The sequence below is a fragment of the Dendrobates tinctorius genome, unplaced genomic scaffold, assembly GCF_039654945.1.
Source record: "Dendrobates tinctorius isolate UK_male_01 unplaced genomic scaffold, ASM3965494v1 ptg000069l, whole genome shotgun sequence".
NCBI classification, from domain to species: Eukaryota; Metazoa; Chordata; class Amphibia; order Anura; family Dendrobatidae; genus Dendrobates; species Dendrobates tinctorius.
The window spans coordinates 22,490,251-22,507,563 of NW_027361737.1; the positions used below are offsets into that span (position 1 = coordinate 22,490,251).

Genomic DNA, 17,313 nt, shown 5'->3' on the forward strand with positions numbered 1-17,313 from the left:
TAAATGTATTTAGGAGGCCGTAATGGCACAGCATTTATTAAAAATATATAGAGTAGGACCCCCCATATGAGATTGCCTTGGCGCGGCGGGGTGGCTCAATTGAATTGATCAATTTTTTTTGCTAAATATCTCATTTTTGAATACAGCTAGACATTATGTGCATATGCACTCCAATTTATGCGTTCTAACCTTAAGCAGTGCTGGCTTCCCCCCCTATTTTCTTATATTTGATAACTGCATCACAACTATCACCTGATCTGGCATTCCTTTCAAGGTTTTCCCTCCAGAAATGCTTCCTCCTTCTTTTAGTTCTGGCCTACTCGGTTTGCTCAGCAGATGGCAACATTTGGTCGTGAGTGCCATAGGACATTGGCGAACTACATCCAGCTCCAAGCATTAATATTAAGACTCTACTCCATTCCAGATATTACAAGGTATGCAAGAAAGTGATAATGTTTCTCACTTACTTCAATGTAAAATTAGACTTATTATTTATAATTTTGGGCAATGAAACCTCTGTAAAAGCTTTGGGCCTATAACATATAAGTTTAAATGTGTTTGTATGTGTATATGGGTTGCTCCCAGGGTCTCGCCAGGTCGGCGAGGTACTCGGAGCCGGGCCCGGTGGATTTTAATAGGAGTTGTCATGGTAGCTGTGACCAGGTCCATGGCCCTGGACGTCCATTGTAAAAGGGGGAAAATGTTGAGTGTGCGGATGATGATTAAAGTTTATTAGTGAATGATTCGTGACGCCACCTGTGGTGTTCGGCAATGAAAATGTTAAGCCGACGCTGCAGACAGATCCTCTGGGATAGGTGGTGTGGTGCAGTAATGATGGTGTAGCCCTCCACAGGCAGGGCTGTAGTCCCAGTGCAGTGTAGATGGAGAGACTGTCAGGAGAAGAGAGCGGTGTGGTGTCAAGCATAGAGATGTAGCAGTGCTGAGAGGGTTGGCGCAAGAATAAACGGAGGACACCAGGGCATGTAGTTGCAAAGTTTTACTCACAGTCTGTTGTGCATACAGGTGCCCGCATCCGTGCCGTGTCCTCCAGGTCAGGGGCTCAGCCAACCTCCAGGCAAGATGAAGTACTCCGTTCCAACACTCCGCCAACATAAGTGCCTTTTCTGAACGTCTCCCTTTTGCGCCTATAGTGAAGTACTCTCAGTACTGAGTTACACTGGAGTTCCTCCTGTCAGATGTTCCTATGAACTCTACTTGTACGGCAGACAGCTGTAGCCTGCTTCGAGTACTCCTTGCTACTAAGTCCCGGCTCACTCTCGTTGCTGTTGTGCCCCCAAGTCTTGTGTGGGACTAAAGTGGCGACAACTTCTATTCCTCCGGTGTCTGCTGCAGGACCATTAGTATCCATGCAACCTCGGGGACCGGACCCTGGCCATGCGCTGTGAACTTGGGAAGGGTTCTGCTCTAACCCTAATCCTTAGTCCTCCTCTCCTTACGTTCCGTACTAATCCTTCCTTCTTATGGAGAGAGTCAGGCTTTCCATTAATGTCTCTTTCTTGTGCCAGCGGACCCAGGTCACTGAGGTCCGCTCCAGCACCTCCTTCATCCATCCCACTCAGGGGGTCTTCACTCTTTCTCTCCCTCTGTCAGACTGCTGACTGACTGACTAAATACTAAACTCTTCCCGCTCTTTTGGTGCCAACTAACTCCACCCGCCTTCCAGCACCCTTAGTGTTCCAAGCAGGGAGCCACCAAAGGGTGCTTTGCTACACTACTATGTTGTGTGGGATGCAGGTGTTGGAGTGTGGTCAGGAGTCTCCACCTTACCTGAATGGTGGGGTACCACACCTCAGGAGGAGGTGCAGTACTTCTGTGGCGACTGAACCCTCAGGAGCGCCACATACTCCCCGTTAAACACAGCACGTCCGCGGGCTGCAAGTGAAACAAAGTTAGACAAATAAAGGAACATACAAAATTTTTGAATGCTGATAAACAATTCTTATCTAAATTTCCCAATGTGGGAGGCACTCACTCTTGAACGTTGCAAAACAGCTTAACAGACTATCTATAATTACCTAATTTTAAAGTACTATGGAAGTAAACTCACTACCAGTTCAAGTACTATCATCAACACGTTTTTCTTCTCTTTATCTTTCACATTTTCTTTTACTGTCTCTGCTAGACATGGGTGACAACCGCTGATGCCTGGTTCGTCACCTGCATTCAAATCTTTATTCAACATTATCAAATTCTGTAAAATATCCATTCCTAATCAAATACCTAAATACTACTATCAGAAGCTTTCTATAAAATCTGTCAACATTTTTATCATCAATAATTCTTGCATGTGCTGGACACCGCTCCCAGACGGGATTTCTTGCAGTGTCCTTGGGTTGGAGCTATGCTCCATGATGAGGTAGTTCTTATTCATAAAAGATCTATGTAAAACCAAGAGAGGGCACCTTGAGAGGTGCAACTATTTACAACACAGTTTGTGGATCATTCATTGTCCATGATCTCTGCAGTTCAGTAAAAATATGCTGCCAACGCAACTAGGCAAAAACTTGTAAAACCAAAGAAAGCATGATAACAAAGAAGGCACAACGGTGCAAATACCCTCCTGAGTAACAACTAGTTAGTGGAATGTTTCTTTATTGTGGGTCCCCTCCTGGGGTGGTAGAAGCTGGCTTCTTTGGCTGCTTCCAGGGGAGAACTGAAGGGCATCCTTTTCTTGTTGATTGTCCACAAATTGTAGGTATTCCTGCTCCCAAGGCGTTAAGTTGGTGGCTGCTGGTGCAGATGGAATGGCAACGGGAGTAACTGTTGTCTGTGAGGGTAGCACTTCAGCTGCTGCTGGTGGTAGCTCTGCTGCCAATGATTCCTCAGGGGTTGTGACAGGTACCAATAGATGTTGTTCCCCAGTTTCAGGTGGTACCACAGTTAGCACTGCCGCTGCCTTGATTTTTGGTCGGACAGCTGGTGCCATTTTTGCCTGTGGCCGCTTGTAGGGTGAGATGCGGGAATCATGAATCTCTGGAAGGCGGAACCCATGATGCATAGTAACACCAATCAGCTGCTCAGACTCCTCCGCTGAGATCAGAAGATGTCGAATGGGGCGCGCTTGCTCCAGCCTTATTCTTTTCAGCAGGGACTTCTTCCATTTCCCCATTGCAGTCAGCTTAGTGCTTTTGAATTGAGAACACAGCTCTTCCATCTGTCCCATGCGGAGTTCGAGCATGCCGGCCGCAGTGCGTGAAAACTCAGGGGGTAACCCGTTGGCAGGGGTGGCGGTCATACCTGGAGCCTCCCGGCGATGCACGATGTTCACCCGAGATGCCCGTCCCAAGATCGGAGACGATGGCGGGGCAGATGGCGGCTCCGGGTCTGCAGGGGCCTCCAGTGGGACCTGCGCAGCCACGCTTGGTCCAGGCCAGAGTCCAGCTTCCTCCTGCTCAGCTACCGGGCCCTCCGGTAACTCCTCCAGGCAGGCGGCGCTCAGTGGCGGTTGCAGCAGGGAGATGGAGACAGGCGCTGCCGATGACATCGCAGCAGCCTCAGGTTCCGCAGGTGCTGCCGGAGAAAGGACCAGGGCATCTTCAGTGGGTACCGGTGGTGCAGGTACCGCGGGCGTAGGTACCGGTGATATAGCAGCGGCGGCGGGTACCGATGGTGAGGGTACCGGTGATGGAGGTACCGACGGTTTAGGCCCCTCCTGCCCTCGCGCTGCCAGTTCAGAGTCCAGAGAGCCTTCTGTCTAAGCCACAGGCATTGTGTCACCTGGCAATCTCGTCCTCCAGCTCCCGGCGGTCCATCATGGAAGCAGGGTCGGAGCCTTCAGCCATTGCGCCGGGGAAGTTCAGCTCAACCTCCTCGCGCTCTTCGGGCCTCCTTCCTTCTCCCAATATAGCATTCTGGCTTCCTTCCACCTTCTTCCCGGGCTCTTTTACCGCCACCGGCTCTCGCTCCTCCTTCTTGGGGCGGCGTCTTCTTCCTACTCCTCCATACCAGGCCAGTATCCGAACCCCTCTGGGGGTGGGCCATGTTGCTGTTGCATAGAAGTTTAGGCAGGGAAGGCCCAGGACAGTTCGCGCTCTTTTCTTAAGACCACCCATGTTGTCACACCCTTCTTCACCGCGCCGGCAGCCATTTTGAGAATTCATTTTACAGTCTATTAATTTGGTTATTCTGCACATTCTCAGCAATGTTTAAGTCCAATAAATCTTCCGCACACAGAACCCGGTGGCACCGGGCTTCGTCATCCTGTTCGTGACGCCAGAAATGGGTCGCCCCAAGGGTCTCGTCAGGTCGGCAGGGTACTCGGAGCCGGTCCCGGTGGATTTCAATGGGAGTTGTCACAGTAGCTGTGATCCGGTCCGTTGCCCTGGGCGTCCATTGTAAAAGGGGGAAAATGTTGAGTGTGCGGATGATGATTAAAGTTTATTAGTGAATGATTCGTGACGCCACCTGTGGTGTTCGGCAATGAAGATGTTAAGCCGACGCTGCAGACAGAACCTCTGGGACAGATGGTGTGATGCAGCAATGATGGTGTAGCCCTCCACAGGCAGGGCTGTAGTCCCAGGGCAGTATAGATGGAGAGATTGTCAGGAGAGGAGAGCGGTGTAGCAGTGCTGAGTGCACAGAGATGTAGCAGTGCTGAGTGGGTTGGTGCAAGAATAAGCGGAGGACACCAGGGCATGTAGTTCCAAAGCTTTACTCACAGTCTGTTGTGCATACAGGTGCCCGCATCCGTGCCGTGTCCTCCAGGTCAGGGGCTCAGCCAACCTCCAGGCAAGATGAAGTACTCCGTTCCAACACTCCGCCAACATAAGTGCCTTTTCTGAACGTCTCCCTTTTGCGCCTATAGTGAAGTACTCAGAACTGAGTCAGACTGGAGTTCCTCCTGTCAGATGTTCCTATGAACTCTACTTGTACTGCAGACAGCTGTAGCCTGCTTCGGGGACTCCTTGCTACTAAGTCCCGGCTCGCTCTCGTTGCTATTGTGCCCCCAAGTCTTGTGTGGGAATAAAGTGGTGACAACTTCTATTCCTCCGGTGTCTGCTGCAGACCATTAGTATCCATACAACCTCGGGGACCGGACCCCGGCCTTGCGCTGTGAACTTGCGAAGGGTTCTGCTGTAACCCTAATCCTTAGTCCTCTTCTCCTTATGTTCCGTACTAATCCTTCCTTCTTATGGAGAGAGTCAGGCTTTCCATCAATGTCTCTTTCTTGTGCCAGCGGACCCAGGTCACTGAGGTCGGCTGCAGCGTCTCCTTCATCCATCCCACTCAGGGGATCTTCACTCTTCCTCTCCCTCTGTCAGACTGCTGACTGACTAAATCCTAAACTCTGCCCGCTCTTTTGGTGCCAACTAACTCCACCCGCCTCCCAGCATGCTTCGTGTTCCAAGCAGGGAGCCACCAAAGGGTGCTTTGCTACACTACTATGTTGTGTGGGATGCAGGTGTTGGAGTGTGGTCAGGAGTCTCCACCTTACCTGAATGGTGGGGTACCACACCTCAGGAGGAGGTGCAGTACTTCTGTGGCGAATGAACCCTCAGGGGCGCCACATATATATATTTTTTAAATAGCTATATCATAGAAAGATACATAAACATACTTCTGCACTGCAAAATAATGTGTCATCCACATTGATGACATCACTGGACTATGACTAGCAAACTAAATCCTTTACAATTACATCATGTTAGATAACATATGGATTGGCTTCTATATACAGTTTGGGCCTAAAAATAACCTGTCATGATGATTTTATTTCCTAAAATGGCATATATGCAAAGCTGCTTTAATGATGAGTAAATCCTCATGTTTCTTTTACTAATCCGTTGGGCTGTTTCAGAGAAATCTATAGCTGAAATTGTATCTCAATGAGTTGTAAGTGCAGAAAGATAAGGATTTACTCAGCATTAAAGAATCTTTACATACATGCCGATAGTTTGGGCTATAAAATTCTGCTGACAGATTCTCTTTAAATAATAATAATGAGTAATTAGCAAAATGGTGAAATGCAGTATTTTGGTTAAAATAAGTCTATCAATATTTTGTTTTGCTTGTAAACTTAAATAGCATTGTATCAAACGTAATCCGCATTCATCTATTCTCTCTGTTAAGTATCACATTCAGAGCCACATGTAACGGAAAGGTTTGCATTCTTTTAAGCTGAAGTATGAACTTTAAAATAAACTTTCCTAAATTAGAAACATACTTTTATATAACACCAGTATATCAAGTGAGGATTAAACGCCAATAAAGTGTTAAATGGAAAAAATCTGCCAGGAGACTTTAGTGGAAGAAACTGGAGACCATGAGGATGAAGTATAGCCACAGCAGACGTTCTGTTAAATATTTAGATAACAAGCCGTCACTGCTAAGCTGATGTCAAGAGAGTATTTAGAGTATGACCCTAATGGTATTCCATAATCCTGGAGATACAATAGCAAAATAAATCCTATACACAACACAGCCACAATCACATCTACTATTATGGTCTACTCTTTAGAAAACATTTTGACTATGCCCTTTTAGTGCACTTCCCTAATAATGCCCCTCATGTCCCCACACAATGCTGTTACCCCCTTTTGGACATCACACAATAACATTGCCTATTTGAAGCCCCAAGCACTAATAGTGCCCGCTTCGTCCTGCACAAAACCTACTTTGTGCCCCCCACAAAATAATAGTGCCTGCTCACAGTAATTACGTCCCCTTAGTGATCCCACATAATAATGAAGTAATGATTTCCCCTTACTACGATCACACATCAATTTTCCCCATTAGTGCCCTCTCTCTTTATTGTATTAATTCCTCCTTAGTGCCCCCCAACATTTATGAAGTCTCCTTGGTGGCAAACCCAACACAGTAATGATGCGACCATGCAGAGCCATTGAAGGGACCATATAGACTAGAGCCACAGAAAAAAAAGGGTGGAGCACAGAGCTGAATGTATCCTGCTCCACCGTAGCCTTGAACTGCATTAGCATCCAAGGAGGGAGATACAGAGGGTACGGACAGTATTCAGACCCTTTTTTCACTCTTTGTTTCATTTCAGCCATTTGGTAAATTCAAAAAAGTTCATTTTTCCAACAAGACAATGACCCTAAGCACACAGCTAAAATAACAAAGGCTGTGGTCAACTCTGTGACCATTCTTGACTGACCCAGTCAGAGCCCTGACCTAAACCCAATTGAGCATCTCTGGAGAGACCTGAAAATTGCTGTCCACCAACATTCACCATCCATCCTGACTTAACTGGAGAGGATCTGCAAGGAAGAATGGCAGAGGATCCCCAGATCCAGGTGTGAAAAACTTGTTGCATCATTCCCAAGAAGATTCTTGGCTGTACAAGCTCAAAAGGTGCTTCTACTCCATACTGAGCAAAGGGTCTGAATACTTATGACCATGTGATATTTCAGTTTTTCTTTTTTAATAAATTTGCAAAAATTTCTACATTTCTGTTTTGTTTTTTTTCAGTCAAGATGGGGTGCAGAGTGTACATTAATGAGACAGAAATTAACTTTTTTGAATTTACCAAATGGCTGCAATGAAAAAAGAGTGAAAAATTTAAAGGGGTCTCGAATACTTTCCGTACCCACTGTACAGTTGCCTGGGATATGGGACACCAGGCCAATGTCTACTGAAACCTAGAATTTCATAGTATTTAAAAACCTATATATTCTAAAAAAGAAAATAAAGAGATAAGAGAATACTGTGAACTACAAGAAAAGGGAAAGGTCCAGGAAAAATCTAACTGTTTTCAGACGGGTGCTGTGGCGGTTTTTGCACAGAAGGAATATGTAGTAGTAATCCAGTAGATATTATGGGTATGTGTGCATGTTGAATATTTGCTTGCAGAAATTTCTGCAAGGTTTCTGAATCTCTTGGCAGCTAAAACGCACGTTTTGTTGCATTTTTTGCGGTGGTTTTAAATTATTTTTTGCGTGCAGTTTTGTACAGCAATGAAGGCTTATTTGAGCTAAATAAAGATATTTTAAAAACTTATTTTGTGATGTAATTTCTTGGTTCAACACCTTTTTCATTCTGATGCAGTGGCATCAGTGTAATTGGATTAGGGTTTGTCAGCAGCTGTCCCTGACTCCAAGCCCTAGGTTTAGTAATGAAGAGATGTCAGCCAGACAGCCTCATTATTAAACCAGTACGTAGTTGACACACACACACTGTCACGAGCCTATGTAGGATTGTTAACAGAATGAACATATATAGGCTGGAACCAAACAGCAACTGTTAATTTTTACAAAAAATATATACATAGATACATAGATAGAGATAGATAGGTATAGAAAGAAATATAGATAGATAGAGAGATAGATATAGAAATAGATAGATAGATAGAGATATAGATATAGAGATAGATATATAGAGATAGAATAGATAGATAGATATAGAGATAGGCAGATAGATAGATTATAGATATAGAGATAGATATAGAGATAGATAGATATATAGAGAGATAGATAGAGGGATAGATATAGAGATAGATAGATAGATACAGTAGATATAGAGATAGATAGATAGATATAGAGAGATAGATAGATAGATAAAGAGACAGACAGATAGATATAGAGATAGAGAGACAGATAGATAGATATAGAGATTGATAGATACAGAGATAGATAGATATAGACATATATAAAAAAACAAAACATAATACTCACCTCTCCTCCTCGGTCCCACACTGATCCCGGCTTCAGTGTCAGGAGCTGCCCCGTCTGCCAGACACATAGCGGGTGCGCGATGTAGTGACGTCATCGCGCACCGGCTGTGAGTCAGCAGAGGGGACTGATGGGAGAGAGAACGTCAGATGACGCTCTCTCCCATTACAATTGAGGGTGGTGCCGGCCCTCACTGTCGCATAGCGGCTTACTTTGCTGTGGGGCGGGGCCCCTGGGGGAGTGGAGATGATGAAATGATATTCACTGCTTTCCACGCCCATGTGGGCGTGGGAAGCAGTGAATATTCATTTCTCTTTAGCAGCGGGGACAGGGGCTCCTGGCTGCTGCTCTGCTGGCACAGGGCCCCTAGCAGCTGCGTGGTGTGCCGCTATTAGCGACACACCACTGGCTGGGGGCCCCTGGAGCAGCGGGGGCCCTAGGCAACTGCAGGCCCTGTATGCCAGCAGGTGCCAGGGCCCACCGGAGAATCCTCCGGTTCTCCGGTGGGCCAGTCCGACGCTGGGGGGATCTCATAAAAACTGATGTAGGGGCCACCTATAAAATCTAAGCAGCAAAGGCTAGGCAGACAGCTGTGGGCTAGCCTAGAAAAGGGCCATGGTTATTGGCCCCCTCCCAGACTAAAAACATCAGTTCTCAGCCACACAAGAAATGGCACAACAGTAAGATGTGCCAAATCTGGTGCTTAGCCTTGCTCTTCCCATTTGCCCTGGTGTGGTGGCAAGTGGGGCGATAGTTCGGGGGGCTTGAAGTCACTTTGTATTGTCAGGTGATATCAAGCCCAAAGGTTCGTAATGGAGAGACATCTATAAGACGCCCCCATTGCTAACTCCATAGTGATATTGTAAAAAAAAACACACACACCCAGAATAAAGTCCTGTATTTGAAATAATGACACAGACTCCTTTATTGAATCTAAATTAAACCATAGTCACCAGATGCCTAATCCACCAAAGCTAAATTCTCCTGTAAATTAATTAAAATAATAAACAACAATATTCCTCACTTATCTGCCGAGAAGATAATCCATAAAGTCCCACGACGATCCTGATCACTTTGAGAGCAATCACTGTGCATTACACATTAACTATAAGATAATAGACATCCATTAGATATGATAATAATTATGCATATGTATATGTGCCCTCTATACAGCAGCCTCTTTCTTGTATTTTCTATTTTTCTTTCTGCTATGTATACATCTCTAGATCATATTGCTTTCTAATAAAATAATATTTTATTGTATCCGGTGACCATTATCTCAGTTTATTCGCTCTTCTGGTTGTATTGTTACATTTTGAGAATAGTTGGTGCTTTTGATACTTTGTTATATTTGCTACATTTATTTTCTTAGGCTAAACCACCAATTCACATTAATATTAGCTATAGTACCAGAGTGCAGCCACTACAAAGTGTGGATTTTCTCTGTGCACTGTCTACATCTGGCCACCAATGGCGATGCCAACAGCTGATCAGTGGGGTTGCAGTCAACACGTGTAAACCCAGCATAGGAGGTCTATAATAATATTTTAACATTTACTGTATGAAAATTGTTCCTTAATGGTAATGGCAAGCAGGGTAGATCGGGTACATGTCCAAAAAGTGCTGTACACACATCTTAAAATTCTACAATGTTCTTCTTTGTTATTGAGACTTTTTGATTTGACAAAAGTTTTAATATTTGCCACTAGGTGTCAGAATAACATAATTATTGATATACCTTCTTATCCTGCAATATTTCGGTTCTGGCAGCATGTCATCACGAAATATAGTCTATAAGTGTCATAACCAACAATTACAGAAATACTGTAAAAACTATTTGTGGTGCTTGCACTGCTGAGCTAGCTGTATTTGTGATCTACGTTTTGTCAAAATATTTTCACCAAACAGAATTAGCTCTTTTCTCATTTTGGGTAAACACATACAGTGGTGCTTGACGGTTTGTGAACCCTTCAGAAGTCTTTATATTCCTGCATTAATTTGACTAAAAAGACTTCAGATTTCTGCACAAGTCCTAAAAGTAGAACAAAATAAAACAAATGAGTAAAAATATTAGACTTTAAAATAGTTTAGAGAGGAAAATAATAGTAATTCTTTTATTTATATACAGCCAACATATTCCGCAGCACTTTACAATTAAGGCCTGTTTCATATTTCCGTTTTTTGACGTCAATCAAAACCCGCCACTTTTAGAAAAAAACGGATCCGCCCCTTTTTTGGCGGATCCATTTTTTTCACCCATAGACTTACATTAGCGGCGGATTTCGACTGACGACCGTCTGTCTCATCCGTTTTTTGACAGATCCGTCAGAATTCCAGCGGTTCCCGGGCGGAGGAGACGGACTCTGAAACATTTTTTCTGAGCGACGGTCCGGGAAGGCCGTGAAAGAAGGAGAAGGAATAAAATCTCTCTCTCTCTCCCTCTCTCTCTCTCTCCTTTTCCAGGCCGCGGTTGCTTTAAATTTCACCCTCTTGCCGGCTGCAGCGGATCCGTATACAAAACGAATCCAGAGGCATCTGTTGGGCCCATGACGGTGACGGATCCGTTTTTTGACCGCCTGGCAGATTTTGACTGACCTTGAAAGACGGAAATGTGAAACAGGCCTAAGCAGGGACATTTACATCCCTGTGTCCCCCTCGCAAGCTTACAATCTGAGGAAATAGGGGGTTAAACTAGGTAAAATGTGCTTTGCATATATGGTCCAATATCACAGATTTGTGAGTTGCAAAAGTATTCACATCCTCTCACTCCCCATACCTCCCTGGGCCTGAGTGGACAGGGGGTGTCTATGTAAAACTGTTCCAAGCTGACCTTACGTGTTGCCAGGGGGTGCAGAACATCACGTTGGTGCAAGTGAGAAGACCGCACTAGGTGATCTCTCCGATGTAATAGTGACTTCAGGCGGGATGGCGAGTTGCGCGTTCGTCACATATGAGGGCAACGGTGGGATCTGTGGGATCTCTCTGCTGCCATTCATCACATGTGGTGGCAACGTGGTGGGATCGAGATAATAGTGTGTGTGTGGGACCCATTCTCAACCCAGACACTAAATACTACCAGCAGTAGCTTTTTGCCGCTGGGGTCTTAAGATCAGCTCAGCAATAGACAGTCAGATTGCAAATACTGTAATATTTGTGAGTACATCAAGTTGCAACTCTGTGTCAGTGACCAAAGATTGCAAGGATGGCCAGTGTCACCAGGGGCAGTGCTAGGGAGATGGCCAAGGCTACAAGCAGAGAAAGGTGATGCCGCTCAAGCGAGGGGGAAGTCAGCCAAGACTCCCCAAGGAGCCAGTAGCGGATAGTCAGCCCAGCAGTGGGCACTCACCACCTGCTTGTCCACCCATCCAGGCATGCTCAAATGCTCTCCTGCAAGATGCCCTGGCTATTCTCCAGGGTGGGGACAAGGCCACCTACACGACCCTCATGGCAGAACATCAGCCTGAGCACCAGCAACAAATGCTTCAGCTCCAATCCCACGCTCAGCTTCTCTCCCCTCTTCTGATGGGCGGGGAAAGTTATACTTAAATCGGGCATGCAATGTATGTGCTACAGGTTGTCAAGAGACTTTCAGAGTTAGGGGCCCACCGGAGGATCCACTGATTTCCCAGTGGGCCAGTCCGAGCCTGCTACTAAAACTTTTTCTCAGTTTAAGGCCGGCGTCACACTAGAGAGGAATACGGACGAGTGAGAGGCAATAAAACAACGCATTGCACACGGATCAGTGATTCTCTATGTAGTAGCTCCCATCAGCCGTATTTTTCTCTCGTATTTTCTATGGTCCGTGCCAATCGCAGCATGCTGCGATTGTCAGCATATTACGACCGTCGTATGCCAATGCAAGTCTATGGGTGCGCAAAAAATCGCATTACTCAAAGACCACCCGTATGACTTGCGAGAAATACGCCAGACTTTTCCTGGTCACAGGAAATGGGCCAATCCATCATCAGGAAGCTTAGACATGCAAATTAGCTCAAAAAGCGCTCCAGACATACAGGAAGTATGCCTCCACGGAGTACAGCATCATTGCACCCTACCAGAATCTGAATGTGGAGCTGCTAATTGTTCTTGTACATGATCGCCCGGAATTATGGGACCAACTGGATGCACATTATTCCGACCGGGCAAAAAAGGAGGCTGCATGGAGGCACATATGTCGCAAAATGTTCCCTGATTTTGGTGATCGGCCACGTGAGGAGCAGCAGCACATAAGTACGTGCACATAAAATATGTATGTCAAATTACCTGCCATCCCAAAAAAATTTAACAAGTAGGCCCCCCACATCCTGTGCTTCTGATATTGGGCTCTTGTGGCTTGTAACTTATTTTTGGACCCACTGTTTGACCCTGAGAGAATGCTACCATGTCCCCAAGCTCCTTCCCCGTGAGGTGCGGCTACGTGTGCGAGGATCCATTCAGATCCTAATTGACGCAAGCACACCCCCCAATACCCCTTATGAGCTGTTTGAGTTTCTGGAGAGGTGGCAGCTGTCACTCAGGAATCTCATGCGTGTTAACCCACACCCCCAAGTGCTTGCTCAATCAGGGTCTGAGGATCCTCCTACATGTGGGCCTACACCCCACACCCTTCCCCCCCTACCCAACATTGGCAACATCATTCCCAAATGTCAGGGTATAACCCAGCACACCAATATGGCCACTTGTTCCCAGCCAATGTTGGAGGCTGGTCCCAATCTGGTTGGGGACGACATGGCCATTTTGGTGGTTTAGACTCACGGCCCTACCAGACTCAACAGGAGAGTCGTCTCCAATATAGTGCCCAGTATCCACCTCAAGCCCATGAGCCGGCCCACTACCTCCATCATGGGCAAGAGTATGCCCCCACACAGGCCGAGGGCCAAGGTGGCCACACTAGCCATCAGGCAACACAGGCTGGGCTGCCGCCTTCTCCCCCCCTACATACTACAATTTATAACTTTGTGTGTGTTTTTGTGGTTAAATGCTGTATTGTAACATTATAAAAATTTGTTTGTGTTCTAAGGGCAATTCTGGCTATTTTGATAACATAAGGCTTCACAAGGCCTTTAAAAAAAGGATGCATAAAAAGTTTTAACTTTCAATTGTTGTTGTCTTTATTAATGATGCACTTACATCACGACATGCTGCCATATGCTTACACATTGATTTATAAACAGAGAAAAGACATACGGGGTTGTAATATATATAGTTTCCCAAAGACCAAAAACAAACATTTACAACATAGACACTGCATGCTCTTTCCAAGAAGTTTCCCCCTCAGGTGACATAAAGTAATTTGTGAAAATATCACGCACTTTGAGCCCAGAGAGTGGTCTACGTTGAGGGTTGATAGGTGGTCTCGCCCTACGTACATTGTCTGACCCACGCCCAACACCAGCAGAGGAGGAACAATCATGTATCCTGGTGAAGTTATGGCCAACGCCACATGCTTTATTTACTTCATTTACATTTTGTTCACTCAGCTGAATGGCAGACTGGAGGACCCACCGTTTGGCCCAATGAATGCCAAAGGAACACTCCACCAGTCGCCGAGCACGAGATAGGCACAAGTTACAAATTCAGCGCCGGTGGTCCAGGTTGCGCCGGGGATATGGCCTCATGACATTGAGCGTTAACTGAAACGCCTCATCTGCCACAAGGACATAAGGGACTGATTCTTGAGTGGATCCTGGTAGCTGGCGTGGTGGTGGTAGATCCAACTGGTTGGTGCTTAGCCGCCAACCCATAATGGAAGTATTGAATACTCTAGAGTCTCCCGCCCTTCCATAGGCCCCAATGTCAACAATTATAAACTTGTATTGAGGGTCAGCCAGAGCCATCAATACAACAGAAAAGTATTGTTTATAATTGAAGAATTGTGAGCCAGAGTTCGGCAGCTTACGCACCCGGATATGTTTGCCATCAAGGACCCCAATACAATTAGGAAACTGGCATGCCTCCTCAAAGTCCCTTGATATCCTCAACCAGTCTTCCATCCTGGGCTGGGGCATGACGAGTTGATGTAGTCTTGACCATATTTCACTACAAGTCGACCTGACTATGCCAGAAATGATAGATCTTCCAATGAGAAACTTATGGTGGAGGGCGGCATAAGACAGGCCAATGGACAGGAAGCTGAAGAACAACAGAAATGGAACATTTTAGAATGCACAAATTAACAAAACACCAGGTACATACATACCAAACTTGTTAGTGATTCATATCTACTAACACACATATATTTTGTCGCACAATCACTACGTGATATTCAGTACATATTACACATAACATTCTGGTCTGTAAGTTTATATATATATCTGGAATAAGATGAGGGCGTTAAACTTAGGACAAAATAAAAACATACTTTGGGCAACACATCATGAACATAGAGAATCTGGTTGTGTAGTACATACCGTGATGTGAGTAGAAGTTGCTCCTCTGCAGATATAGCTTTGCGCATCCTTGTGTCCTGAAAGGTTATCACAGGATCCCAGGGCACACTGTCTCCAAGAGTAGATCAAATGTTGCAAGGCTCATGCGACAGTATTTGTAAAATTTTTCCGGATGATCTCGCAGAGAAGAATAGAGGGGATGAAAATGACCTCTTGTGAGTCATTGCCTCAAAAGTGGATGGACCCACATGCATCTCCTCCTCCTCGGATCCACAATCACTGGGTATGGCTGGCCAAAGCGCCTGGACAAAACTCAGTTGAAGAGAACACGGTCACTTGGGGTGAACTGAATTGTGTCAGACATGTTTGCTAACAACCAGCAAGACACCCACACAAGCAGAGCACCAAAATGGGCAGATTGGAGGCTGCCACCTGATGTTGAGGCAATAAATAGGGTTGGTGCTGATGATTTAAATTATGTGCAGGCCTCAAAGCCGTTAAATGTCCATTTTGCAAGGTTGTGAGAAAAAAACGGTATACGGATGCCATACGGATTACATACGGATGCTTACATGAGAAAAATACGCGGCCAGACCCTGACAACGGAAGACATACGGAGCACCATTTAGGCGTATTAAGTCTCAGAAAACCAGAGAAGTTGGTAACTATGCAGATTGCAGATCCCTGATCTTAACTGCACAACTAGCCGCAGTCGTGGAGCGTTCCTACGTTGGTCCTAGACGCCTCGTCTCAACCAGATAACTTCATAAGCCTAAAGCAGGAAAAGAGGAAAACTAACTGCCCCAGAGCAGACCCCAAGGGAAAGACAGCCCCCCACATGTATTGACGGTGAAACAAGATGAAAATACAAACAAAGGCAGGAAAAAAGGCTGAGCAAACGATGGGGCCTGGCTAACTAAAAAGGACAGAAAAGGAAAGACACTGTCTGCAATCTTCCAAAAAAAACCTACAAAAATATTATCCAACATTCTGATAGCAAAATTAACCCTGAAGTCACTAGACTTCTAAACCTATATCAGCACTCTGAAATATTCTGAGACAGAGCAAAAAAGAGGCCAATCTAATAAGGGACAAAAAGCAGATTGGCAAATACTGATTAATAGGAGTGGAATTTCAGCATAGCCCCAGCAGGGGCAGGCTGATTACACAAAAAACTGAATTGACCAACAAGCGCAAGTGTGAACAATAGCAAAAAACAAACTTAACTTGAGAAGACTGGAAGAGAGCTGAAGTCCAGGACCTGAGAAGCAGACTGAATCACCAGCACCCGGATAGGGCGTCGGCTGTCTTTTATCCAGTCTGATACTCCAGAGATCCAATCGTTATCTTCCTCATCAGGTGAGATCACTACCACTTAAACCAACCGCACTACCTCCTGTCACCACCAGAGGGAGAACGGAAGGGGAACTCTCAACTGGTGGAGCAGAAAATGAGTTCATGACACACTTCTTGGCGGAGAGAGGGCCACCAGTAAAACCGGGAGATGAGGTCCAGTGTCTTTCTAACCCCGACATAACCAGAGATCTTGGAGGAGTGTCCCCAACACAACACTTTTGTCCTATCAGCCTCAGGAACGAAAGTTTTACCTGGTGGCGGAGTAATTAACCTCACGGGAGCCAACGTGATGATTTTGACTGGATCAATGATGTGAGAGGGCTCCTCTTCCAAGTCAGGAGGCTGCAGAAACCATGATAACGCATCTGCCTTGACATTCTTCTGACCAGGATGGAAATTTAACACAAAGTTGAAGCGAGCAAAGAACAGGGACCACCTGGCCTGTCAGGGGTTGAGCCTCTGGGCTGACTGAATGTATGCCAGGTTCTTATGGTCAGTAAAGATGGCAAATGGATGGATGGCCCCCTCCAGCAGATAGCACCACTCCTCCAGGGCCATCTTGATGGCTAACAGTTCCCAATCCCCGGTAGAATAGTTGCACTCCGCAGGAGAGAAGGTCTTAGAAAAGAAGAAAAGAATCGGCAGGAGACCAACTGTCTTGGTCACGTTTGACTGGACACACCGCCTCCAGCAGGGTGAATTTATATGACACGTGTGACACTGGATACACCGCCTCCAGCAGGGCGAATTTAAATAATAGAACGTGCAGCCGGATACACCGCCTCCAGCAGGCGAATTTCAGTGGTACACGTATGTCTGGATACACCGCCTCCAGCGGGGCGAATTTCAGAATAAAGGGGAAAACCAGGAAAACAATTACAATGGTGGCCCTGCGATAGGGAACGGGGACGTGGAGACAT

The 17,313-nt window shown here is 45.8% G+C and overlaps 1 protein-coding gene across 1 annotated transcript in view; it reads left to right on the forward strand.

The window, feature by feature from the left end:
• Window positions 1-325: 325 nt before the first annotated feature.
• STK25 (serine/threonine kinase 25) overlaps window positions 326-17,313 on the forward strand; it is a 57,582-nt gene continuing 40,594 nt past the window's right edge. Inside the window, exon 1 of the mRNA XM_073581192.1 lies at window positions 326-434. The gene's annotated coding sequence lies outside the window, so the exon portion shown is untranslated. The remainder of the gene's footprint in view (window positions 435-17,313) is intronic.